The sequence below is a fragment of the Oryctolagus cuniculus genome (genome assembly GCF_964237555.1).
Source record: "Oryctolagus cuniculus chromosome 17 unlocalized genomic scaffold, mOryCun1.1 SUPER_17_unloc_1, whole genome shotgun sequence".
NCBI classification, from domain to species: Eukaryota; Metazoa; Chordata; class Mammalia; order Lagomorpha; family Leporidae; genus Oryctolagus; species Oryctolagus cuniculus.
Window position 1 is genome coordinate 2,449,299 of NW_027208202.1, and position 27,813 is coordinate 2,477,111.

A 27,813-nucleotide genomic window follows, 5' to 3' on the forward strand; every position below is an offset into this window, starting at 1 on the left:
TAGTGTAACTTGCATCTGTGAGTCTCAAAACCTGCCCTCATTCCATCACATTTCACTTGGTGAGGGGCTTGCCACCTGGGTGGGGTTCTGGGCTAGGGGAGCAGGAATGTTGAAGGTGCAGTAAGGTATAGAATCGGATGTCTAGGCTGTCGTTCATGAAAAGGAACCACATTTAAGAAAGAGGGAGGAAGTAGGCCAGAAAGGGATTCAGGCTTCAGCCCGTGGTGAGATAAGATCAAGGACAGTGCTGTGTGGCAGGGCCAGGGCCAACTCCAGAACTGGAATGCATATGGGCACATCAAGGCACAGGTGCAGTCTGGGTGCGACATGGTAGCAGAGTTGGGTGGGCTTCCCGGCTGCATTTATCGGTACTAGATCCCAGCAAGTGGTGGATCTGAATCTGTGTTTGCCAAGGTCAATTGAAAGAGCGGAGGAAGAAGTCCATCTTTAGGATTCTTAATGTTCAGCTTGTGCAGCTGAACAAAATTTGAAGTAGAACGGAAAGGAAGACAATTCTGTTTTGTTTTTTAAGATTTATTTATTTGAAAGACAGGACTACAGAGAGAGGGAGAGGGAGAACCTTCCGTCTGCTGGTTCACTCCCCAAATGTCCGCAATAGCTGGGGCTGGGGCAGGCCAGAGCCAGGAGCTTCTTCCTGCTGGTCTCCCTAGTGGGTGCACGGGCCCACGTACTTGGGCCATTTGCCACTGCTTTCCCCAACACATTATCATGGAGCTAGATTGGAAGTGGAGCAGCCAGGGCTCAAATTGGTACCCATATGGGAAGCTAGTACTGCAGACAGTGGCATAATTCATTGTGCCTCAGCACTAGCCCCAGTGTAACTGGACTTAAATTAATTTCTATAGCATCAGTTTATCTGAGAAAGATAATAAAAATCTGCTTGTATTGTCTGCATTATTTTTTTTTATCTTTTATTTAATGAATATAAATTTCCAAAGTACGACTCATGGGTTACAATGGCTTCCCCCCCCATACCGTCCCTCCCACCCACAACCCTCCCCTTTCCCACTCCCTCTCCCCTTCCATTCACATCAAGATTCATTTTCGATTATCTTAATATACAGAAGATCAGCTTAGTATACCTTAAGTAAGTATTTCAACAGTTTGCTCCCACACAGAAACATAAAGTGAAAAATAATAGATGATTTTTCTTTTTAAATAATGATGAAATCAGATCAGACCTATTGTCATGTTTAATCCCAGTGAGAGTCAAGTTGGGAATTGATAATTTCTTTTTTTTTTTTTTTTACAGAAGATCAGTTTAGTGTACATTAAGTAAAGATTTCAGTCGTTTGCGCCCCCATAGAAACACAAAGTGAAATATACTGTTTGAGTACTCGTTATAGCATTAAGCCTCAGTGTACAGCACGTTAAGGACAGAGATCCTACATGAGGAGTAAGTGCACAGTGACTCCTGTTGTTGACTTTACCAATTGACACTCCTGTTTATGGCATCAGTAATCTCCCTATGCACCAGTTATGAGTTTCCAAGGCTATGGAAGCCCCTTGAGTTCTCCGACTCTTATCTTGTTTAGACACGGTCATAGTCAAAGTGGAGGTTCTCTCCTCCCTTCAGAGAAAGGCACCTCCTTCTTTGAAGACCTGTTATTTCCACTGGGATCTCACTCACAGAGATCTTTTGCCAGAGTGTCTTGGCTTTCCATGCCTGAAATACTCTCATGGGCTTTTCAGCCAGATCCGAGTGCCTTTAGGGCTGATTCTGAGGCCAGAGTGCTATTTAGGACATCTGCCATTCTATGAGTCTGCTGAGTATCTCACTTCCCATGTTGGATCACTCTCCCCTTTATTTATTCTATCGGTTAGTGTTAGCAGATACTAGACTTGTTTATGTGCTCCCTTTGACTCTTAGTCCTTTCATTATGATCAATTGTGAACTGAAATTGATCACTTGGAGTAGTGAGATGGCATTGGCACATGCCACCTTGATGGGATTGAATTGGAATCCCCTGGTATGTTTCCAACTCTACCAATTGGGGCAAGTCAGCCCGAGCATGTCCCAAATTATACATCTCTTCCCTCTCTTATTCCCACTCTTATGTTTAACAGGGATCACATTTCAGTTAATTTTCAACACTTAAGAATAACTGTGTGATAATTACAGAATTAAACCAGTCATATTAAGTAGAACAGACAAAAAAAATTACTAAGAGGGATAATGTATTAAGTTGTCCATTAGCAGTCAGGGCTATGCTGATCAAGTCACCGTTTCTCATAGTGTCCATTTCACTTCAGGAGGTTTCCTTTTTGGTGTTGAGTCAGTTGTCACCGATCAGGGAGAACATATGGTATTTGTCCCTTTGGGACTGGCTTACTTCACTCAGCATGATGTGTTCCAGATTCCTCCATTTTGTTGCAAATGACTGGATTTCGTTGTTTCTTACTGCGGTATAGTATTCTAAAGAATACATATCCCATAATTTCTTTATCCAGTCTACCGTTGATGGGCATTTAGGTTGGTTCCAGGTCTTGGATATTGTGAATTGTGCTGCAATAAACATTAGGATGCAGACCGCTTTTTTCTTTATCAATTTAAACTCCTTTGGGTAAATTCCAAGGAGTGGGATGGCTGGGTCGAATGGTAGGGTTATATTCAGGTTTCTGAGGAATCTCCAGACTGATTTCCATAGTGGCTTGACCAGTTTGCATTCCCACCAACAGTGGGTTAGTGTCCCTTTTTCCCCACATCCTCGCCAGCATCTGTTGTTGGTAGATTTCTGTATGTGAGCCATTCTAACCGGGGTGAGGTGAAACCTCATTGTGGTTTTGATTTGCATTTCCCTGATTGCTAGTGACCTTGAACATTTTTCATGTGCCTGTTGGCCATTTGGATTTCTGTCGCTCCCCCTCTTCGTGGAGGAGCAACACAGGACCCTGCGCTGTTCTTTCGTCTGCTCGGCCCTCCCCGGGTTTGCTGCTGGTTCTTCCCGGGTTGGCTACTATCCCTTCCACCTCCGTGGAAGGGCAGTTCCCCCTGGCCGCATTCCCCACTTCCGCAGGGGAGCGGCACACCGCCGGCCGGCTCTCTGGGGGCTGCACGGGTTCCCTTAGATGTTCCCCATAGATGTTCCTGGTGCATGCCGTCTCTCTCCTCCTTTATAGTCCTTCTCTGCCAATCCCAACTCGGCTGCCCACACGCCGAGTACGCTGCTCTCCAATCAGGAGCAAGTCCTACAGTTAATTGGCTGAACTGGAGGCAGCTGTGCGGAAGCTGTTTACTTCTCTCCCAGCGCCATATTGTGGGAGAGCAGATGCATAGAATAAGTCTTAATTCCAGTAACAGTCTAGTCCGGTTTGCTCCCCACAGATCCCCCTTTCTTTTTATTTTTGGCGTTGATACGCGCCTGTCTTCGGTGTCCCGCGGCACACACTCTGCTCTGCTGCTAGAGTTGCCCACAGGCTCTTACAAGTCCTATCAATCAGGAAAACCGAATCCGGGTCCTCTCTTCGCCATTGTGAGGAGGTTTTTAGGCGCTGATGCATGCCTGTGTTCGGTGCCCTGCAGCGCATGCTCTGCTCTGCCCGCAGGGGCTTACAAAACCTATCAGGCAAACCGAATCCAAGCCTTCTCATTGCCTTATTGTGGGGGAGACTTATTAGTGTTGGTTCGTGCCTATCTTCGGTGACCTGCAGCTCATACTCTGGTCGAGCTTTGCTGGCGCTTACCGCCTTAAATCAGGCAGACCGAATCCAAGCCTCCTAATTGTTGCATTGTGGGGAAGCTTTACTGATGTTAATTCGTGCCTGTCTTCGGTGACCTGCGGCTAGCCGCCCAGGTGCTCATCGCCTCACTAATCGGGCAGACCGAATCCAAGCCTTCTAATTGGCATGTTGAGGGGAGGCCTTATTTTTCTCTATTTCTCTATCTCCGGGCATTTCTATTTCTCCCATTTTACTTCTGTCTGCCAACATTCCTATTTCTCTTTTACTTCTAAACTTCTGTTTCTCTTATCCCCGCAGCTTTCCGGCACCTCGCCCCGCCGGCGGGTTCCCGGCTCTGCGCCGCTTCAGCCCGCGCGCCTCTCTCATCTGCGCAGCTTCCCGGCTTTGCGCGCTCCGCGGTCTCCACGCTTAACCCTTTCGCGTCTGCACCACGGCCTACGCCAGCGTTCCCTATCTATTCACGCCCCGTGCTCTCTCTGCACGCGGCGGCTTCCGCGAGTAACACAGCGTAGCTTGCGTCTCCGCCACTAGGATTCAATCTAAGTTCCCCGGGCTAGCCTGGCGAATTCAACCCAGCGTACGTCTCCGCCCCACGATTTGGCTTCCCGTCCTTTGCTCCCCGGGCTAATCAGACGGATCCCAATCTGGCTTACGTCTCAGCTTCTGGTTTCAACTTTTCGCCCCCTATTCCCGGGCTAACTTGAGAACCCCAAAGTGGCTTTCGTTTCCGCCTCGGCCTGCCCCCCGCGGCTTCAATTTCCCTAACATTTTTCTCTACCCGGTATGTTTCCCCCAGCTTTCCTCCAACAATATTCCTCCCTCATTTCTCCTGGCTTCTCCCCACAGTCCGCATCCAAGTCTGTTTGTTCTAGCTTTCACTTTCTGGCCTCTCCCCACAGTCCGCGTCTGAGTCTGTTTGTTCTAACTTTCACTTTCGCTTTCGACCTTAGAGATTTCTCCCAGCTTCCCCCCGTAGTCCGTATCCGAGTCTATGCCTAGGCTTTCAATAGCTTCTTCCGGCTCCTTTTTCGTCCGGCTTTTCCCTAGGCTGTTTGCTAGTCTCTCTCTCCGGTATTTTCCCTAGGCTGTTTGCTAGTCTCTCTCTCCGATATTTTCCCAATTCTTCCCGTTTCTTCCCGTTTCTTCCCTCCTAAGTTTGCTATCCGTCCTAGGTTTCCTATCCGAGTCACGGCACCATTATGTCGCTCCCCCTCTTTGTGGAGGAGCAACACAGGACCCTGCGCTGTTCTTTCGTCTGCTCGGCCCTCCCCGGGTTTGCTGCTGGTTCTTCCCGGGTTGGCTACTATCCCTTCCACCTCCGTGGAAGGGCAGTTCCCCCTGGCCGCATTCCCCACTTCCGCAGGGGAGCGGCACACCGCCGGCCGGCTCTCTGGGGGCTGCACGGGTTCCCTTAGATGTTCCCCATAGATGTTCCTGGTGCATGCCGTCTCTCTCCTCCTTTATAGTCCTTCTCTGCCAATCCCAACTCGGCTGCCCACACGCCGAGTACGCTGCTCTCCAATCAGGAGCAAGTCCTACAGTTAATTGGCTGAACTGGAGGCAGCTGTGCGGAAGCTGTTTACTTCTCTCCCAGCGCCATATTGTGGGAGAGCAGATGCATAGAATAAGTCTTAATTCCAGTAACAGTCTAGTCCGGTTTGCTCCCCACAGATTTCCTCTTTTGAAAAATGTCTATTGAAGTCCTTGGCCCATCTCTTAAGTGGGTTGTTGGTTTTGTTTTTGTGGAGTTTCTTGATCTCTTTGTAGATTCTGGTTATTAACCCTTTATCTGTTGCATAGTTTGCAAATATTTTTTCCCATTCTGTCGGTTGTCTCTTCACTCTCCTGACTGTTTCTTTTGCAGTACAGAAACTTCTCAATTTGATGCAATCCCAATAGTTGATTTTGGCTTTGACTGCCTGTGCCTCCCGGGTCTTTTCCAGAAATTCTTTGCCTGTGCCAATATCTTGAAGGGTTTCTCCAATGTTCTCTAATAACTTAATGGTGTCAGGACGAAGATTTAGGTCTTTAATCCACGTTGAGTGGATTTTTGTGTAAGGTGTAAGGTAGGGGTCTTGCTTCATGATTCTGCACGTGGAAATCCAGTTTTCCCAGCACCATTTATTGAATAGACTGTCCTTGCTCCAGGAATTAGTTTTAGATCCTTGATCAAATATAAGTTGGCTGTAGATGTTTGGGTTGATTTCTGGTGTTTCAATTCTGTTCCATTGGTCTATCCATCTGTTTCTGTACCAGTACCATGCTGTTTTGATTACAACTGCCCTGTAGTATGTCCTGAAGTCTGGTATTGTGATGCCTCCGGCTTTGTTTTTGTTGTACAAGATTGCTTTAGTTATTCGAGGTCTCTTGTGCCTCCATATGAATTTCAGCATCATTTTTTCTAGATCTGCGAAGAATGTCTTTGGTATCTTGATTGGGATTGCATTGAATCTATAAATTGCTTTTGGGAGAATGGACATTTTGATGATGTTGATTCTTCCAACCCATGACCATGGAAGATTTTTCCATTTTTTGGTATCCTCTTCTATTTCTTTCTTTAAGGTTTTGTAATTTTCATCGTAGAGATCTTTAACGTCCTTGGTTAAGTTTATTCCAAGGTATTTGATTGTTTTTGTAGCTATTGTGAATGGGATTGACCTTAGCAGCTCTTTCTCAGTCATGGCGTTGCTTGTGTATACAAAGGCTGTTGATTTTTGTGCACTGATTTTATATCCTGCCACTTTGCCAAACTCCTCTATGAGTTCCAATAGTCTCTTAGTAGAGTTCTTTGGATCCTCTAAGTACAGAATCATATCGTCTGCAAAGAGGGATAGTTTGACTTCTTCCTTCTTGATTTGTATTCCTTTGATTTCTTTTTCTTGTCTGATGGCTCTGGCTAAAACTTCCAGAACTATGTTAAATAGCAGTGGTGAGAGTGGGCATCCCTGCCTGGTGCCAGATTTCAGTGGAAAAGCTTCCAACTTTTCCCCATTCAATAGGATGCTGGCTGTGGGTTTTTTATAAATTGCTTTGATTATATTGAGGAATGTTCCTTCTATACCCAATTTGCTTAGAGTTTTCATCATGAAAGGGTGTTGAATTTTATCAAATGCTTTCTCTGCATCAATTGAGATAATCATATGGTTTTTCTTCTGCAGTCTGTTAATGTGGTGAATCACATTGATTGATTTGCGAATGTTGAACCATCCCTGCATACCAGGGATGAATCCCACTTGGTCTGGGTGGATGATTTTCCTGATGTGTTGTTGTATTCTATTGGCCAGAATTTTATTGAGGATTTTTGCGTCTATGTTCATCAGGGATATTGGTCTGTAATTTTCTTTCAGTGCTGCATCTTTCTCTGGCTTAGGGATTAAGGTGATGCTGGCTTCATAGAAAGAATTTGGGAGGATTCCCTCTTTTTCGATTGTTCTGAATAGTTTGAGAAGAAATGGGATTAGTTCTTCTTTAAATGTCTGGTAGAATTCAGCAGTGAATCCATCTGGTCCTGGGCTTTTCTTTGTTGGGAGGGCCTTTATTACTGTTTCAATTTCTGTTTCAGTTATGGGTCTATTTAGGTTTTCGATGTCTTCATGGTTCAATTTAGGTAGGTTGCATGTGTCCAGGAATCTATCCATTTCTGATAGGTTTTCCTGTTTGCTGGCGTACAGGTCCTTGTAGTAATTTCTGATGATTCTTTTTATTTCTGTGGTGTCTGTTGTTACGTTTCCTTTTTCATCTCTGATTTTATTGATTTGGGTCTTTTCTCTTCTTTTTTTAGTTAGTTGGGCCAATGGGGTGTCAATTTTGTTTATTTTTTCAAAAAACCAGCTTCTCGCTTGGCTGATTTTTTGTAATGTTTTTTTGGATTCAATCCTATTAATTTCTTCTCTGGTTTTAATTATTTCTCTTCTCCTACTAGATTTGGGTTTGGTTTGCTGCAGTTTTTCTAGGTCCTTTAGGTGCGCTGAAAGCTCATTTATTTGGTACCTTTCCAATTTCTTGATATAGGCACCTATTGCTATAAATTTGCCTCTCAATACTGCTTTTGCTGTATCCCATAAGTTTTGATATGTTGTGTTGTTGTCTTCATTTACTTCCAGAAAGTTTTTGATTTCTCTTTTGATTTCTTGAATGACCCAGTGTTCATTCAGGAGCATGTTGTTCAGTCTCCATGTGTTCGCATACTTTCTGGGGTTTCCTGAGTTGCTAATTTCCAGCTTCATCCCGCTGTGGTCTGAGAAGCTGCATGGTATGATTCTAATTCTTTTAAATTTGCTGAGACTTGCTTTATGGCCTAGTATGTGGTCAATCCTAGAGAAGGTTCCATGCGCTGCTGAGAAGAATGTGAAGTCTGTAGATGTAGGATTGAAAGTTCTGTAGATATCTGTTAGATCCATTTGGGCAATAGTGTCGATTAAATCTGCTGTTTCCTTGTTGATCTTCTGTCCGGATGATCTGTCTATTTCTGAGAGTGGAGTATTGAAGTCCCCCAGTACTATTGTATTGGAATCTAAATCTCCCTTTAAGTCCCTTAACATATCTTTTAAATAGACCGGTGCCCTGTAATTAGGTGCATATACATTTATAATAGTTACATCTTCCTGTTGAATTGAACCCTTAATCATTATATAGTGTCCCTCTTTGTCTCTCTTAACAGTTTTTGTATTAAAGTTTATTTTGTCTGATATTAATATGGCTACACCTGCTTTTTTTTGGTTTCTGTTGGCATGGAATATCTTTTTCCAACCTTTCACTTTCAGTCTGCATGCCTCTTTGTTAGAGAGATGTGTTTCTTGTAGGCAACAAATAGTTGGGTTGTGTTCTGTGAGCCAGTCAGCTAAACGGTGTCTTTTAACTGAAGAATTCAGACCATTAATGTTCAATGTGACTATTGATACGTAGTGACTTTGCCTGCCATTTTCCCGGAAATATTTTCCAGTATATGCTTTGAGCTTCCCATGCTCTTTTACTGGTAGGTGTTCTTCCTTTCCCTTCTTTCATATTGATGGCCGTGTTTCTGTGTTTCTGAGTGTAGCACATCTTTAAGTATCTTTTGCAGGGCCGGATGAGTGGCCACAAAGTCTTTCAATTTCTGTTTGCTATGAAAGGTCTTTATTTCACCTTCATTCACAAATGAGAGCTTGGCAGGATATAATATTCTGGGCTGGCAATTTTTCTCTCTTAGCACCTGTGCTATGTCTCGCCATTCCCTCCTAGCTTGTAGGGTTTCTGATGAGAAGTCAGCTGTGAGTCTGATTGGAGATCCTCTGAGAGTAATCTGACGTTTCTCTCTTGCACATTTTAGGATCTTTTCTTTCTGTTTCACTGTGGTAAGTTTAATTACCACGTGTCGTGGTGAGGATCTCTTTTGGTCATGTTTACTGGGGGTTCTATGAGCTTCCTGTACTAGGATATCTCTGTCCTTCTCCAAACCTGGAAAGTTCTCTGCTAGTATCTCACTAAAAAGGCCTTCCAATCCTTTCTCTCTCTCCATGCCTTCAGGAACTCCTAGAACCCGAATGTTGGTTTTTTTAATAGTATCCTGTAGATTCCCAACAATATTTTTTAGGTTTCTAATTTCCTCTTCTTTTCTTTGGTTTGACTGTATGTTTTCCTGTGCTCTATCTTCTAAGTCCGATATTCTCTCTTCTGCTTCACCCATTCTGTTTTTAAGGCTTTCTAATGTGTTTGTCATTTGATCTATTGAGCTCTTCATTTCATTTTGATTTCTCTTCACTATAACACTTTCCTGTTCTACTAGTTTCTGAGTTTCATTTTGACTCTTCCTTAAAATTTCATTTTCACAAGAGAGATTTTCAATCTTGTCCATTAAGGATTTCTGTAGTTCAAGGATTTGCTTTTGAAAACTTCTAAATGTTCTTATCATAAATTTTTTGAAATCCGTATCTTGCATATCTTCTATCTCATCATCTTCATACTCTTGGCTTGGGGTGTTTTGCTTATTTGGAGGCATCATAGTGTCATCGTTGATCTTGCTCCCTCTATTTCTGTGTTTGTTACTCGGCATAGTTAATTTTTCTTGCGTCCCTGTGCGTTTTTTTTTTCTTTTTTTTTTTTTTATTTATACTGTGTCCGTGTTAAGTGGACTGCCTGCTGTTGGAGGAGCCTTGGAGGCTTGAGATGGGTGCGGCCTGAGAGCTCTGCCTGGTTCTTCCAGGTTAAGGGTGTGCAAAGGTGACACCCTCAGGTTATGCGTGGTAAACCTCTCTCTTTTTATTTATTTATTTATTTTATTTATTCAGGGGGTAAGTAACACCGCAGGGCACGGCTGTGCAGAATTGATGGTATTTAGCTTCCAGTCTTTGGCTCCTCTGGACTCCCACTGGGTTGCCTAGGCTACTGAATTGTAGTGACTCAGTTCCTTAGCTCTCCCCCATTGATATGTAAATCCAGAGAGCAGGCCTGCTCTTTGTCTCTTGGGAATTCTAGCCTTGCAGCCTTGTAACCTTTGCAAGGTTAGGGGGAAGAGAAACCCCGAAGCTTTTTTTTTTCCTTCTTTCCGGTAGTGAGTTTGCTGCACTTTCCGGCCCCCCTCTAGATTCTGACCCCCGTTTCCCCACCAATGTCTCGGGTTATTGAGCTCACCTCCCCTTCCAGCGCCGATGTGTGGACTCGGAGCCCTGAGCGTCCCAAGTCTCCCCGCTGTTGTCTGTGTGGCATGCACTCCCCTTGGAGCACTGGGGCTTCTGCGGCTCGGTCCCGCAACTTGGCTTTCCCGCGGTGGGCGACCTTGTTCTCCCAGTAGGTCCTCCGATTCACGATTCCCGTGCAATTTTTTCCTGGTTCTTTTTTCTGCGGCTACCGTAACTCCCCTTTTATTAAACTAAATTTTCCCAGACTATCGGTGCGCGCCCTCACTATTCCGCCATCTTGGCTCCGCCCCCCTGTCTGCATTATTTTATATGAAATATTTTAAAATTTGCTATAAATTTATTTGATGAAAGGCAGAGTTACAGAGAGAGAGAGAGAGAGAGGGACAAACAGAAAGAGACCTTCCATCTGCTGGTTCACTGCCCAAATGACCACAATGGCTGGGGCTGGACTTGTCCAAAGCCAGGAGCCAGGAGCTTCTTCTGAGTCTCTCCTGCAGGTGCAGGGACACAAGCACATGGGCCATCATCTCCTGCTTTCACAGACATGTTAGCAGGGAACTGGATCAAAAATGCAGCAGCCAGGATTTGAACCAGCACCCATATGAGTTGCTGGCACCACAGGCTGTGGCTTTACCTGCCATACCACATCACCAGTCCCAAGGGAGGTGGTTCTTGTGGACATCTCCATCAGAGTTGTTATTCTTGATGATTAATTCAAAATAACAGATGTAGACAAGATATCTAAGATGGCATTGCTGTGTGTATGTGTGTGTGTAGTCGTCTTTGACGTGTACACATAGAGCTACACTTGTTTGGGTCCCTTTGCCACATTACTTAATGCTGTCTATCTTGAGATTTGGTTTCTCTGTCATTCACATTTTTTTTTGAAATGTAGCAAAGTAAAATAGGGAGTTTTCCAAGTGTATATTTTAGCATTAGCGGGACATACACATTGGAAGCCTCATGCAATGTTAGTATTAAATTATGCAGTTTAGCAGGCATAACATATATTCTAGAATGTAGTACTGCTGTGTGAGTTCCTTGAAATCCTGCTCTTTTTGTCTCTTTCTAAAATGTAAATTGACAACTAAAGTAACACTTCGTAAGCATAATGTTTTGAGGACTTATATACAATTGTTTTATGAATATTCTCTCAGGAGTCATTTTATGTGAATTTATATTTTTTATTTGGACATGATTTATTTTTTTCTCTGATATTAGACTGTCGCTCCCCCTCTTCGTGGAGGAGCAACACAGGACCCTACGCTGTTCTTTCGTCTGCTCGGCCTTCCCCGGGTTTGCTGCTGGTTCTTCCCGGGTTGGCTACTATCCCTTCCACCTCCGTGGAAGGGCAGTTCCCCCTGGCCACATTCCCCACTTCCGCAGGGGAGCGGCACACCGCCGGCCGGCTTTCTCGGGGGCTGCACGGGTTCCCTTAGATGTTCCCCATAGATGTTCCTGGTGCATGCCGTCTCTCTCCTCCTTTATAGTCCTCCTCCGCCAATCCCAACTCGGCTGCCCACACGCCGAGTACGCTGCTCTCCAATCAGGAGCAAGTCCTACAGTTAATTGGTTGAACTGGAGGCAGCTGTGCGGAAGCTGTTTACTTCTCTCCCAGCGCCATATTGTGGGAGAGCAGATGCATAGAATAAGTCTTAATTCCAGTAACTCAGTCCAGTCCGGATTGCTCCCCACAGATCCCCCTTTCTTTTTATTTTTGGTGTTGATACGCGCCTGTCTTCGGTGTCCCGCGGCACACACTCTGCTCTGCTGCTAGAGTTGCCACAGGCTCTTACAAGTCCTATCCATCAGGCAAACCGAATCCGGGTCCTCTCTTCGCCATGTTGTGAGGAGGTTTTTAGGCGCTGATGCGTGCCTGTGTTCGGTGCCCTGCAGCGCATGCTCTGCTCTGCCTGCAGGGGCTTACAAGCTCTATCAGGCAAACCGAATCCAAGCCTTCTCATTGCCGTATTGTGGGGGAGGCTTATTAGTGTTGGTTCGTGCCTATCTTCGGTGACCTGCAGCTCATACTCTGGTCGAGCTGCTTGCTGGTGCTTACCGCCTTAATTAGGCAGACCGAATCCAAGCTTTCTCATTGCCATGATGAGGGGAGGCCTTTCTATTTCTCTATTTCTCAATCTCCGGGCATTCCTATTTCTCCCATTTTACTTCTGTCTGCCAACATTCCTATTTCTCTCACTTTACTTCTAAACTTCTGTTTCTCTTATCCCCGCGGCTTCCCGCTGCCCGCCCCGAGGCTACTTCTCGGTGGCTTCCCGGCTCTGAGCCGCTTCAGCCCGCGCCTCTCTCATCTGCGAGGCTTCGCGGCTCTGCGCGGCTCGGCTTTGCGCGCACACTCCGCGGTCTCCACGCCCTTCGCGTCTGCACCACGGCCTCGCGCCAGCCCCGTTCCCTATCTATTCACGCCCCGTGCTCTCTCTGCACGCGGCGGCTTCCGCGAGTAACACAGCGTAGCTTACGTGTCCGCCACTAGCATTCAATCTAAGTTCCCCGGGCTAGCCTGGCGAATTCAACCCAGCATATGTCTCCGCCCCACGGTTTGGCTTCCCGTCCTTTGCTCCCCGGGCTAATCAGACAGATCCCAACCAGGCTCACATTTCAGCTTCTGGTTTCAACTTTTCGCCCCCTATTCCCGGGCTAACTTGAGAATCCCAAAATGGCTTTCGTATCCGCCTCGGCCTGCCCCCCGCGGCTTCAATTTCCCTAACACTTTTCTCTACCCGGTATGTTTCCCCAAGCTTTCCTCCAACAATACTCCTCCCTCATTTCTCCTGGCCTCTCCCCACAGTCCGCATCCGAGTCTGTTTGTTCTAGCTTTCACTTTCGCTTTCGACCTTAGAGATTTCTCCCAGCTTCCCCCCGTAGTCCGTATCCGAGTCTATGCCTAGGCTTTCAATAGCTTCTTCCGGCACCTTTTTCGTCCGGCTTTCCCCTAGGCTGTTTGCTAGTCTCTCTCTCCGATATTTTCCCTAGGCTGTTTGCTAGTCTCTCTCTCCGATATTTTCCCAGTTCTTCCCGTTTCTTCCCTCCTAGGTTTCCTATCCGTCCTAGGTTTCCTAATCCGAGTCACGGCACCATTATGTCGCTCCCCCTCTTCATGGAGGAACGACACAGGACCCTGCGCTGTTCTTTCGTCTGCTCGGCCCTCCCCGGGTTTGCTGCTGGTTCTTCCCGGGTTGGCTACTATCCCTTCCACCTCCGTGGAAGGGCGGTTCCCCCTGGCCACATTCCCCACTTCCGCAGGGGAGCGGCACACCGCCGGCCGGCTCTTCTCGGGGGCTGCACGGGTTCCCTTCAGCTAGATGTTCCCCATAGATGTTCCTGGTGCATGCCGTCTCTCTCCTCCTTTATAGTCCTCCTCCGCCAATCCCAACTCGGCTGCCCACACGCCGAGTACGCTGCTCTCCAATCAGGAGCAAGTCCTACAGTTAATTGGTTGAACTGGAGGCAGCTGTGCGGAAGCTGTTTACTTCTCTCCCAGCGCCATATTGTGGGAGAGCAGATGCATAGAATAAGTCTTAATTCCAGTAACTCAGTCTAGTCCGGGTTGCTCCCCACATTAGACTTCAAGCACTATTAGAAAATGAAAAAGGGTAACAAGATTATTGATGTTGTTTGGTTTACTTTGGTGACACTGATCATTCATCCGTCTTCAAGAAATGCTTATAGCCTAAAGGAATATTATTGCCAGAATTTTCTTTGAAACTTTAATCAGCAAATATTTTTCTAAGTATATAGAATGTGGTGCTTGGTACTTAAGTATACAGTATGTGAATGGAAAATGTTATGTGTGCTTGAGTTTTAGGTTCTGCTGTTAATTATGAATTCAGTTGCAAAATGCTGTGTTGTATTTGCCATTGTTTTTACCAATTGTAAGCTACAGTCAGAAGCTCTGTGAGTTCAAGGAAGATGGGTGCTCCCACTTCAGTGTTTACAACAGTGACTCAACAGACAGTTGAACGGTGGCTTTCTGCATCCAAAACTGTCAGTGGTGAGGTGGTAGGTTGAGGGGTCATCACACGCTGAGAAGATTTATGAGTAACCTTAATCTTTTCTTCCTGATCTGAACCCTACTGCTGATTCCAAGCAGTCACAAGAGAGATTGTTTCTAGCGTGTGGAACAACACAGTTCATCCAATCGTGTCATCAGTCAGCTTCCAGATACGCATCAAAGATTCTGCTTCCCTTATTGAGTGTATCTGTGATGACCCAGTCGTCTTACTTATCATTTAGTGTTTCATACATCAATCTGTAGGCTTTCTCTTGGCCTGCCCTAGACTTCAGTGGTGTTCCTTGGTCCTGCCTACCGGCTTTATTCCCTCCCTCCCTCCCTCATTGTCTTCCTCCCTCCATTCAGTCAGTCTCTCCCTCTCCCTTTCTCTCCCCTCTTCCTCCCTCCATTCCTTGCTTTTCTCTCTGTGTTTTTTGTTTGTATGTTAGGTTAATGCTTTTGTGTGTAATCTGCTTGGTTCGCAGCTGAGTCTGGCTGTGTACACTTGAGTAAATCAATCCATGCTGAACATCTCTGGGCAGGACAGCTCTTCATCTTGTAGCCTTCACTTTTCTTTGTAGCTGCACTAGGCACAGCTTTGGCTTTGAGGAGACCTTTGTTTCTAAGACTGTGGGAGGCTTTTATCTTCAAGTAATATGTCTCAAGATTTGTGGCCCTTTACACACCCTGGACTACCCTGGAAAACACATTAGAAACAACCCTAAAACAAATGAATTGATTTTCCCAGTAAATGCCATGCAGTTTTAACACAAGCAAAGCATTGTACACACACTGTTAAAAGATAATTGAATCAACACAAGGTTTCTGTTCCTACAACCTAGGGGAAATTGAACCCTAGACTAAATTTTTAAACCTAACTTCATAATATGTCCATTCATTTTTGTTTCCTTGAAAAGCATATACACACACATACACAAACAAACACATACACACAGGGTGGGGCAGAGTAGGGCTCCCCATCTACTGTTTTACTCCCAAATGCCCAAGCCAGGAACTCAATCCAGGAGTCCATGTGGGTGGCAGGGACCCAATTACTTGACCCATCAACTGCTGCCTCTCAGGGTCTCCATCAGCAGGAAGCTGGAACTGGGGGTCAAGCCAGAACTGAAACTCAGACTGTCTGATAGGAGATGCGAGCATCCCACAACTACACCAGTGTCTGTTCCTGGAATCTTGTCCATTAAGAACATTCCTGTGGTATCTGTGTAAGGTAGTCAGCATCATTGTCACTATCCTTTGCTGTGCGAGCACTGTTTAACTGGAGAAACATGGTTTGCAAATATTTAACTGGAGAAACATCTTACTATGGAGGTTATGAATATGAACTTTGCAGTTAAATGTGCATTCAAATTCCAATGCTAGCGTTTATCACTGCTGTGGAAACTTACTGGTTCTTATGTGCAGAGGTTTCTTTGTACATAAAAAGAGGACAGTAGTATCTTTTTTGTAAAATGATTGTGAGGTTAATTGACATAAGCTACGTAAGCATATGTAATACATGCAAATCATGTGGGGTTTTCTAATTAGTTCTCATTTTATTACTGTGTACCAGGTACTTCCCTCTCCACTAAATGTTTCAAAATCTGACTGAGGTCATCAGCTGAGTTGCTGGCACTCAAACTGGTTCTTTCAGACTCAAAAGCTGTGTGCTTGCTAATACATCACTCTACGCCAACTGACAGTTGCTTCTGTCTCAGCGGAATGACTGGGCAGCTGCTGATGGTGACTGTTCATTCCAGTCCCTCCCGGGGCTTCTCTGAAGATGTTCTCCCAGAAGCATCCCTGTGTTCATTTCCTGAAAGTCTGTGCCCATTTTGGTTCATGCTGGTTAGTGTTGTGCTCCAACTTAGCCTAAATTCTTAGCCTACAAACCTGATTTCTGCTCTGAGAAAAAGTACCATATTACTATAAAGGGAATTTATGTTAGTTTTTGTTTAATGGAAGCATAAATGTGTTGTTCATTCCTTAGGAAAGAAAAAGTGAATTTGAGAATTGTATGTAGGTCTTTTTCAGGCTAAATTTTCAGAGAAAGGAGATACTGCTATACATTTTACCAAGAGAACTACCAAGGAACATCTGCTATAATACTCAGATTGTTGCCATTTCAATCCTGTCACCATTGTCACCACCATTTATCCAGTAGTTCCGGTCCTTGAAGTGTTAAATCAGTTGTGCATTATGTCTGAAGTAAGTTGTTGCCAAAATGGAGTAGTCACACTTTCAAATGATCCACTTTTTACAAGAAATTTATTTTTTAGAGGGTGGGTGTTTGGTCTGGCGATGCCTATATTAGAGTTTGTGTTTCAAGTCCCAGCTCCTGAGCTTCAGATCCAGTTCCTTTTTTATTACACTCAGTTGTTGTGTCCCAAAATGCAGCCTACTTTACTTTATGAGATTTCATTTTTCATCTTACAGGGATATGGTATAAAGGTAATTTTGCAAAGTTCTTACCTAGTAAAGCTGCCTGACTGTATCCAGTGTTACTATGACATATTTACTCATAAGTTAACATTTCAGAAAAGAGTGACATTAACAAACATGATACAAATGGAAAGCAAACTGCTTTTTGGAGGCTGTTTGTTTATTTAATGATTCTTGTTTACTTGTTTCTTTAATTTATTTTATTTTTTTATTTTTTAACTTATATTTAATAAATACAAATTTCCAAAGTACAACTTTTGGATTATAGCGACTTTCCCCTACCCATAACCACCCTCCCACCCGCAACTATCCCATCTCCCACTCCATCTCCCATTCCATTCACATCAAGATTCATTTTCAATTCTCTTTATATACAGAAGATAAGTTTAGCATATATTAAGTAAAGATTTCAACAGTTTGCACCCACACAGAAACACAAAGTGTAAAATACTGTTTGAGTACTAGTTATACCAGTGATTCACATAGTATAACACATTAAGGACAGAGATCCTACATGAGGAGTAAATGCATAGTGACTCCTGTTGTTGATTGAACAATTGATACTCTTATTTATGATGTCAATAATCACCCGAGGCTCTTGTCATGAGTTGCCAAGACTAAGGAAGCCTCTTGAGTTTGCCAACTCTGATCTGATTTAGACAAGGTCATAGTCACAGTGGAAGTTCTCTCCTCCCTTCAGAGAAAGGTACCTCCTTTAATGATGCCTGTTCTTTCTGCTGGGATCTCACTCACAGAGATCTTTCATTTAGTTTTTTTTTGGCCACAGTGCCTTGGCTTTCCATGCCTGAAATACTCTCATGGGCTTTTTAGCCAGATCCAAATGCCATAAGGGCTGATTCTGAGGCCAGAGTGCTGTTTAGGACATCTGGCATTCTATGAGTCTGCTGTGTATCCCACTTCCCATGTTGGATTGTTCTTTTTTAATTCTATTTTTATTTTTTTATTTATTTTTTATTTAGTAAATATGAAATTTCCAAAGTACAGTTAATAGATTACAATGGCTTCCCCCCCATTTCCCTCCCACTCACACCCCTCCCATCTCCCACTCCCTCTCCCATTCTATTCACATCAATTCATTTTCAATTATCTTTATATACAGAAGATCGATTTAGTATATATTAAGTAAAGATTTCATCAGTTTGCACCCACACAGAAACACAAAGTGTAAAATACTGTTTCAGTACTAGTTATAGCATTACTTCACTTTGGACAATACACTAAGGACAGATCCCACATGAGAAGTAAGTACACAGTGACTCCTGTTGTTGACTTAACAATTTGACACTTTTGTTTATGGCATCAGTAATCTCCCTAGGCTCTAGTCATGAGTTGCCAAGGCTATGGAAGCACCGCGCTGATCCAATGGCAGGAGCCAGGTACTTCTCCTGGTCTCCCATGGGGTGCAGGGCCCAAGCACTTGGGCCATCCTCCACTGCACTCCCTGGCCACAGCAGAGAGCTGGCCTGGAAGAAGGGCAACCGGGACAAAATCCGGTGCCCCGACCAGGACTAGAACCCAGTGTGACGGTGCCGCAAGGCGGAGGATTAGCTCAGTGAGCAGCAGCGCCGACCAGTTCTGGAAGTTTTAACCAGAGCTATTAGGCAAGAAATAGAAATTAAAGGGATACAAATTGGGAAGGAAGAACTGAAGCTATCCCTCTTTGTAGATGATATGATTCTTTATTTAGGGGATCCAAATAACTATACTAAGAGACTATTGGAACTCATAGAAGAGTTTGGCAAAGTAGCAGGATATAAAATCAATGCACAAAAATCAACAGCCTTTGTATACACAGGCAATGCCATGGCTGAGGAAATACAAAGATATTTCAGCTCATCTCTCAGTACATGTTAAGTGTATTCTCTGATGCTGTGGTTTCAAGTTCATGATTTTTATTCACTTGTTTTACTAGTAAAATATGAAATACATAAATACATAAATTATACCTAAAATCCAACTTGTTTAAAATACTAGGATTTTTCTAAATGGTTTAAACCACTAATTTTCCCCCAGTGTTGGGTGTTAACAGCCAGGAGAAGAGACAGATTTTTCCCAGCAATGCAAATATGCAAACATCAAATAATGTCATACTCCCTATCAGCAGAGGAAAATACAAAACCACATGACCACCTTTCTGTAAACATACTTTCATGATAAACACAATCAACAAACTAGGACTAGAAGGGGGCATTGCAGCCTTATGGAAAGAATTGAAAAACCCACTGCTAACATTATATTAATGATAAAAAGCTGGGTGCTTTCCTCCTGAGCTTAAAAGTAAGATTAGGATTCTGCTGTTACCACATCTATTTAACTTTGGACTAGAGATTATGACCAGGAGGGTAAGTCCAAAAACTAAAGTTTGAATGTACAGACTAGAAGGGAAGATGTGAAATCTGTCTAAGATTACATGCTCTTATATAAGAAAATTCTAATGTGTTCCAACTAATAAGTCAGTGCATCAGGCACACAAGACAGAATTGAATAATAAAAATCATTCCTTTCTATATGCACTTCTGAGGAACAACCTAAAAATGAAATTAAGAAGGCAGTGCCATTTTCTGAGAACTCAAAACTATATCCTGAAAAATGTTGAAAGAATGTGTACTATCTAAAAAGAAAACCAGGTTCATGGATTAGAAGATTCATCATCTTTAAAATGTCTGTACTCCCACTAATGATCCAATAATTCTAAGAGAGTTCTATCAAAATCTGAAAACCCATTTTTAATAAACTTAAAAAAATGCATGTGGAAATGCCTATGGAATTTAAGAAACCCAGAAGACCCAAAGATTTCATGGGGAAAAAAAGATGCACATTTTTCACTTTTAAAACTTATTACAAAGCAATAGTAATTAAAATAGTGTGATACTGGCATAAAGGTGAATATATTGATCAGTGAAACAGAATCAGTATTCCAGAAAAATACCCATGTGCCTCAGGCTAACTGATCTCAAAGAGAGTACTGCTCCAGTTTGGATGTTTGTGTTTGAAAGGCAGTGTGTGTCGGGGGGGAATCTTCCATCCATTGGTTCACTCCCCAAACACCTGGATCCAGGAGGTGGGTGCAGGGGCCCAACCACTTCGGCCGTCCTCTGCTGCTTTCCCTGGCTATTAGCAGGGAGTTGGATCAGAAGTGGAGCAGCTGGGATTTGAACTGATGCCAGTATGGGATGCCGGCATTGCAGGCAATGGTTTAACCTACAACGCCAGCCCCTTTGATAAGGGTTGTCAAAGCCAAGCTCCAGTTGAAGTTTTATTGCTGATGGTAGTCTTGAGAAGTGATGGCTCCAGTTGAGGACATGTGCGGGCTGGAGGCTCCACCCTCTTGAAGGGAGGAACATAGCTCCAGGTAGACACTGGGTTAGCTGTTTGGAGAGCAGGTGGTTACAAAGTGAGAGTCCGCCTCAATTTCTCTCCTCCACTTTCCCTTCCGTCTGCCATAAGGTGATGCAGCAGAAGGCCCCCGCCAGATGTGGCCACCTGATCTAGGACATCCAGTCCTCCAGGACTGTGAGCTAAGATGAACCTCTTTCCTTTTTAAGTTGCCTGGTCCTGAGAGTCTGTTACAGCAACAGAAAATATACTAAGAAGAAGGCAGAGAGGAATTACATGGGGGGAAGAAATATCTTTTCAGCAAGTGGTGCTGCGCGCACCGTAGAGCCACATGAAGAGAAATTAAGTTTTCTCCTCGTTCCTAGCATATGCAAATATTAACTCATAGTGGGTCAAAGACTTAAATGTAAGAGCCAAAAGGATGAAATCCTTAGCTGAAAACAAAGGAATGCATCTTTATGACCTTGAATTTGACAGCTGATCCTTGAGGGTGACACCAAAGATGCACGTAGCAAAAGGAAAAACAGATAAATTAGACTTCATGAAAAGAAAAACCTTTTGTGATTCAAAAGATACTATCAGGAGAGCGAAAAGTGCCCCCAAATAGGAGAAATATTGGCAAATTATACATCTCATAGGGACTAGAATAAAGCTAATGTATACAGAACATTATAACCCAAATAATTCAATTTTATAATTAGGCAAAGGAGCTCATTATGTGTTTCTCCCAAGAAGATACACAAATAGGCAGATGAAAAGATTCTTGACACACTTAGGTATCTGGAAATACAAATCAAAACTATAATGAGATAGCAATTCAGACTCCTTAAGATGGCTGTAATCAGGGGCTACCTGCAGTGCCAGCATCCCATATGGGCACCTGTTCAAGTCTCGGCTATTCCACTTCTGTTCCTGCTCTCTTCTGTGGCCTCAGAAGGCAGTGGAAGATGGCCCAAGTGCTTGGGTCCCAGCACCCATGTGGGAGACTCGGAATAATCTGGCTTTGGATCGGCCCAGCTCTAGCCATTGTGGCCATTTGAGGAGTGAACCAGTGGATGGAAGACCTGTTTCTCTTCTCTCCTCTCTCCTCTCTATCTTCCTCTTTCTAACTGCCTTTCAAATAACAGGTATGGGTGAGAATGTGGAGAAATCAGAACTCTCATAACATTATGAGTTGGAATGTACAATAGTGCAGCAAGTTTGGAAAACAGTTCCTCAAATGGCTAAAGACAGAGTTAGAATATTATTCAGAAATTCCACCACTATGTAAATACCCATGAGAAATAAAAACATACTATCACAGAAACTTGTACATTAATCTTTATAGCAGCATAAAACCCCAAATATGGAAATGGCCCAAACATCCATTGACTGGTAAGTAGGTAAACAAAGTGTGGTGGCCATACAGTGGGGGTCTTGCACCACAGTGAGTAGCAGTAGAGCCCCAGTACTTGATGTTGTGTACGTGAGCCTTTGACACCACTATGCTGTGTTGCAGGAGGCTCATCTGGGAAAGAAAAAAATGAGATGGATGCAGTTTACATAAAGTGTCCAGAACAGGCTGCTCATTAGATACAGAACATGGACTATTTTTTATGAGAGATGGGGTGCATGACAAGGGCTGGGGAGCAGCTAATGAGTGTGGGTTTCCTTTTGAGGTGATAAAAAATTATAAAATTGACTTTCATGGCAGTCACACATAGCTGTGACTGTACAGTTGTTTCACAACTGATGATGAGTTGTCAGTAAGTTCAGTGTAAGCTGAAAATACTGTAAGCTAAAAAAGGCAGTTACTACCAGTAAACCTTCCAACTCTTATTATTTCACTCTGCAGTGCACTGTGGGTACTGAATCTACCCATGATTCTGCGCTCTCTGAAAGTGCTGCCCAGCTGCTGGAAAGATTATTCTGTCACATTTTAATAGTCCAGGGAGGACCAAAATAAAGAATTTGAAGTGCAGTGTCTAATAAACGTATTTCACATTTGCACCATCATAAAACCAAAACATGATATCAAGTCACCATTAAGTAGGAGACCATCCATAGCAAAAACCACAGTATTGTACATTGTAAGTGAGTGATTTGTAAGTTACGTGAATAAGCTCTTAAGGGGAATCTAATCAAATGTGATTTTTCTTACAAGGGCAGAGTAAAGCAAATCAGGTTTGTCTGAGAATACTCTGGCTTTAAAATATTACAGAACCCTTAAGTAACTGAGAGTGAGGGTTATTGAATCTGACTGCCTGGATCCCTATTCCAGTTTTACCAGTTATGACTTTGTGCAGTGTGCAGAAGTGCTTTCATCTGAAGATGGATGAGATGAAAGTATGCCTGTCACAGGTTGTTGCAGAGTTTAAAGGAACTACAAAGTTAGGTGTTGATTACTTGTTAGATTCCAGGTTCTTAAAATTGTTGTTGGCGGCTGACACTGCGACTCACTAGGCTAATCCTCTGCCTTGCCGCACCGGCACACTGGGTTCTAGTCCCGGTCGGGGCACTGGATTCTGTCCCGGTTGCCCCTCTTCCAGGCCAGCTCTCTGCTGTGGCCAGGGAGTGCAGTGGAGGATGGCCCAAGTGCTTGGGCTCTGCACCCCATGGGAGACCAGGATAAGCACCTGGCTCCTGCCATTGGATCAGCGCGGTGCGCCAGCCGCAGTGTGCCGGCCGCGGCGGCCATTGGAGGGTGAACCAACGGCAAAAGGAAGACCTTTCTCTCTGTCTCTCTCTCTCACTGTCCATTCTGCCTGTAAAAAAAAACAAACAAACAAAAAAAGAAAAACAAAAAAATTGTTGTTGGCGTTATTTAGGCTTCTGTGTTGTCAGCTGAGTACAAGTTCATTTTTCACAGGCAGGATTAACGATACAGAGGACGTCTCCAGACGTAGCCCCAATTGTTGAATTGTTAGATATTGTGATGTAGGACACACAGAGCTACAAGGCTGGGAGCTTGAAGCAGCCAGGGTAGGAACCATTGTAGGGGGTGATTTGGTACTGGTGAGGCATTAGCTGGAGCCGAACAAAGTGAATTTCACAACAGGTGGCAGCTGGAGAGGCAGAGCAGGGGGGAATATGTCATTCCTGGTTCGTAAAGAGACTGGTCTGGGGAAGACGTTGGAAAGAGCAGGCAGCATCTTTGGAAGGGTGGGCTGGGGCCTGCTCTGTGTAAGTTCGGATGTGCAAGTTCACTGGGCTGATAAAGGTATTTTCTTTTTTTTTAACTTTTATTTAATGAATATAAATTTCCAAAGTACAGCTTATGGATTACAATGGCTTCCCCCCCATAACATCCCTCCCACCCGCAACCCTCCCCTTTCCCACTCCCTCTCCCCTTCCATTCACATCAAGATCCATTTTCAATTCTCTTTATAAAGGTATTTTCTTTTAAGTCAAGGTTTCCGGAGTGAAATAGAATTATTTGCTATTACTGCCACCATTAAACAAACAAAAAGTTGTATTTAATAACTGTTTAGTCCAGTAATGGTATTTTTTATTTCTTACTCTGGTAGACGTTTGAAAAGTGGCAAAGTCCCTCCTGTAGCTGGAAATGTCGAAGGAAAATTGCACTGGCCATGTTAAAAAGGCAAGCAAGGAATTATTCATCACGATTAATACAGCAGCCAAAGCCATTACATTAAAGTTCAAGAACTGAACTGAACTACTCTGACAAAGGCCTCAGGTGTTTTAAGTGCCAGGGTGAACCAAGGGGAAAGCACTGGAGGCCAGGCCATGAGTAGAAAGAGTGCCCGGGGGATTAGGGTGTGTTTGCTGACTGGCTTATGGAAGGTGGAGCCCTAACTTCTCAGCTTTCCTGGCTGATTGCATTGCTAAGGAATGTCTCCTGGGTTCTTAAAGATTGATATCTCAAAGGGCCAGTCAAAGCATTTAGAATGGCACATTTTCCAAAGTAAGTGCTCTAAGAGACAGGAGGTGAGGAGCCTGTAGCCAGCAAGAGAACTTGTTTAGATGAATCAAGCTGAGGATAACATTCAGGATAGGTTGGTCGGAAGCCAGTTGTTTCCAGTGCTTTCACGTGGAATAAGCCTTTGGGTGCAGACAAGCCTTTGGGAATATAAATACATGTGTACAGTGCATTGTTTGTAGGACAGAAGTATTCAGCTTACTCATTTTTTTCCCTTATCAGAAAGAACTATACCCTGAGGCTTTCTTTCTTCAGGAGTTGTTTTAATCTAGACTGGAGTGTTTTTTTTTTTTTTTTTTTTTTTTTTTTTTTTTTTTTTTTTTTTTTTTTTTGCTATTGCAAGTCCCATTTAACTTTCCATTTTTACTTGAGAAACTAAATGGAGGTTCAGGCTGCTTTTCTGTTGGTAATTGCACAAGTGTGTGAATTTCAGTGGTTTGAATGGTCACACACCTATTATATTCTCTCTCAGTATCATCTCTGTCCTACATCTTGTAAGCATTTTGGAAATTAACAACTTTGTGGACAACCCAGACAATAATAGTGGTGGTTGTTAAACTTGCAGTTCTGTAGTACCTGAATATTTTTAATTATTTTCATACACATAATCTCACTGTGTTCACCCAGTCAACACAGTGGTGGTGTTTATTCTAGAGATTTTGTTGTGCAAATGGGGAAACTTGACTCTGGGCCTATGGTTCCTCTGCTTAATGTCTAGATACAGTCCCTGGCTTATTTGTCAGACCTGGATATGCAATCAGATTGAATTTGAAAATCATTATACTAGTCTTTTCTCTCAGCTCTAAATTGGTATATTTCTCAAATATTACACTTATATTTGTAATACAGCTTTAGGATGACCTCATAATTTTTGAAACCTGTTGAATCAGTTGGATCTTAAGAACTGAGGCATACGGGGCCAGCGCTGTGGCAGAGCGGGTTATTGCCCTGGCCTGAGGCACTGGCATCCCATGTGGGCACCTGTTCAAGTCCCGGCTACTCTTCTTCTGATCCAGCTTTCTGCTATGGCCTGAGAAGGCGGTAGAAGATGGCCCAAGTCCTTGGGCCCCTGCACCCTTGTGGGAAACCTGGAGGAAGTTCCTGGCTCCTGGCTTCAGATTGGCACAGCTTCTGCTGTTGGAGCCGATTGGGGAGTGAACCATCAGATGGAAGACCTCTCTCTGTCTCTACCTCTGTCTGTAACTCTGCCTCTCAAATAAATGAATCTTAAAAAGAAAAAGAACTGAGGCATAAAGATTCTAGCTAAAGGTCCAATATATTTTAAGAAAAAAGATTAGAGTAAGATTAGCCCCTTCCCTGGTACCAGGGACCCATGACGCCCAGCCCCTTCCTTGGCACCTGGGACCCAGGACACCCAGCTCCTCCCTAGCACCTGGGACCCCCAACCCCCTCCCTGGCAACAGTGACCCCCGACGCGTGGCCCTTACTGTCACTTGGGACTCCTGATGTCCAGCCCCCTCCCTGGCACCCCAGCTCCCTGCCCCTTCCCCAATGCCCTGCCCCTTCCCTGGTACCCAGGACCCTGGAAGTCTGGCCCCTCCCTGTCACTCGGGACCCCTGACACCAGGCCTCTACCCTGGTACCTGGGACCCCTGACACCCGGCCCCTCTCTGTCACTCAGGACCCCAGACGCATGCCCCCTCCCTGACACTCTGGACCCCCGACGCCAGGCTCCCTATCCTGGACACCTGACCCCCTCCTTGACTCCCAGGACCAGTGACTCTGGGCCTCTTCCCTAGCACCCGGGAACGTGGACGCCCAACTCCTCCCTGGCACCTGGGACTTCGAACCCCTCCCTTGCACCCAGAACCTCGATGCCTGGCCCCCACCCTGGCACCCTGGACCCCTGATGCCCAGCCCCTACCCTGGTACCCAGAACCCCCAACTCCCTCCTGGGCCCCGGGATCCCCAAAGCCTGGCCCCTTACTTGACACCCAGGATCCTCGATGCCTGGCCCCTCCCTGGCACCATGGATCCCTGATGCCCAGCTCCCTTCTGGGCCCTGGGATCCGGACACTTGGCCCCCACCTTGACAACAGTGACTGCCGATGTCCAGCCTCCTCCCTGGTGCCCAGGACCCCCGACACCTGGCCCCCTCCCTGGCACCTGTGACCCCCGACACCCAGCCCTCCCTGTCACTCGGAACTCCTGACATCCGGCACCCTCCTTGGAACCGCGGATCCCCGACACCCTGCCCCTTCCCTGACGCCCAGCCCCTTCCCTGGTACCAGGACCCCCGATGTCCGGCCCCTCCCTGTCTCTTGCGACCCCTGGCGCCAGGCCTCCACCCTGGTACCTGGGACCCCTGATGCCTGGCCACTCTCTGTCACTGGGGACCCCAGCTGCCTGGCCCCCTCCCTGGTACAAGGGACCCCTGATGCCTGGCCCCCTCCCTGGCACCCTGGATCCCCGACACCTGGCCCCTTCCCCGTTGCCCAGCTGCTTTTCTGGTACCTAGGACCCACAGAGTCCAGCCCCTCACAGTCACTTGGGACCCCAGCCGCCTGGCCCCCTCCCTGGTACATGGGACCCCTGACGCCCGACCCCCTCCCTGGCACCCAGGACCCCTGATTCCCGGTTCTGCAGTCACACCTCCGTGCAAAGGAGGCAGCGGCAGTGAAATGAAAGGACACTGGACAAGGAGCAGAAGACCAAGGTCAAGCCCCACCTTACCTTAGCTGACCAGCCTCATGCTTGAGAAGCTCCCTGCCACCCCTTCTCCTCCTCCTCTGTTCCATCCGCACCTGCTGACATCCGATTCCATCCTCAGCTGGATGCCTTCAGTTCTATGAACTGTCATGTGCCACCTGAGTCTCCAGTAAAAACAAAAACAGGCAACAACAACAACAACAACAACAAAGAAAGAGCTGGGACAACAGAAGAAAGACTACGCTGGGGATACCCTAGGACTTGGCCCAGCTCCAGCTCTGGGGCTTAGCAGGGACCATAATCAGCCACTGTCTGTGCTGCCCCTGGCACCTGGACCCCAGACATATGGCCCCCTCCCTGGTACCTGGGACCCCTGATGTTCGGCCCCTTCCCTGGCACCCAGGATCCTGACATCTGGTCCCCTCTCTGGCACCCTGGACCCCCGACGCCTGGCCCCTCTCTGGCATCCCAGACCCCCAACGCCCAGCCCCTTTCCTGGTACCTGGGAGCCCCATTGTCTGGCTTCCTGGGCCCCGGGATCCCTAAAGCTTGGCCCCCTCCTTGACACCCGGGACCCCTGACTCCCGGCCTCCTCCCTGGCAACCGGGACCCCAACACCCAGCCTCTTCCCTGGCACCCAGGACCCTCGATCCCAGCCCCTCCCTAGCACCAGGACCCCACCACCCGACCCCTCCCTGGCACCTGGGACCCCCGTCCACCTCCCTGGCAACCGTGACAGCGGATGTCCTGTCCCTTCCTGTCACTTGGGACCCCAGACACCCGGCCCACATCCATGGTATCTGGGACCCCTGATGCCCGGCCCCTTCCCTGGCACCCATGAACCCGATGTCTGGCCCCCTCCCATGTCCCAGGACCCCAGACGGCCACCCCTCTCTGTCACTCGGGACCCCAGACACCTGCCCCTTCCTGGTACCCAGAACCCTGATGTCCAACCTCTTCCCTGGCACACAGGACCCTCGATCTTGGCCCCAACCTGGCACCCGGCCCCCAACGCCCTACCCCTCCCTTGCACCCAGGACCCCAACTACCTCCCTGGCACCCGTGACACCCGACGCCTGGCCTCTCCCTGTCAC

The 27,813-nt window shown here is 45.7% G+C and overlaps 1 long non-coding RNA gene and 1 pseudogene across 1 annotated transcript in view; one reads left to right on the forward strand and one right to left on the reverse strand.

Annotated features, from left to right (window-relative positions):
- LOC138847842 (uncharacterized) overlaps nt 1-25,289 on the forward strand; it is a 43,316-nt gene extending 18,027 nt beyond the window's left edge. Inside the window, exon 4 of the long non-coding RNA XR_011385757.1 lies at nt 25,066-25,289. This is a non-coding gene — a long non-coding RNA (uncharacterized lncRNA). The remainder of the gene's footprint in view (nt 1-25,065) is intronic.
- LOC138847838 (protein LYRIC pseudogene) overlaps nt 1-27,813 on the reverse strand; it is a 408,551-nt pseudogene that overhangs the window by 155,808 nt on the left and 224,930 nt on the right.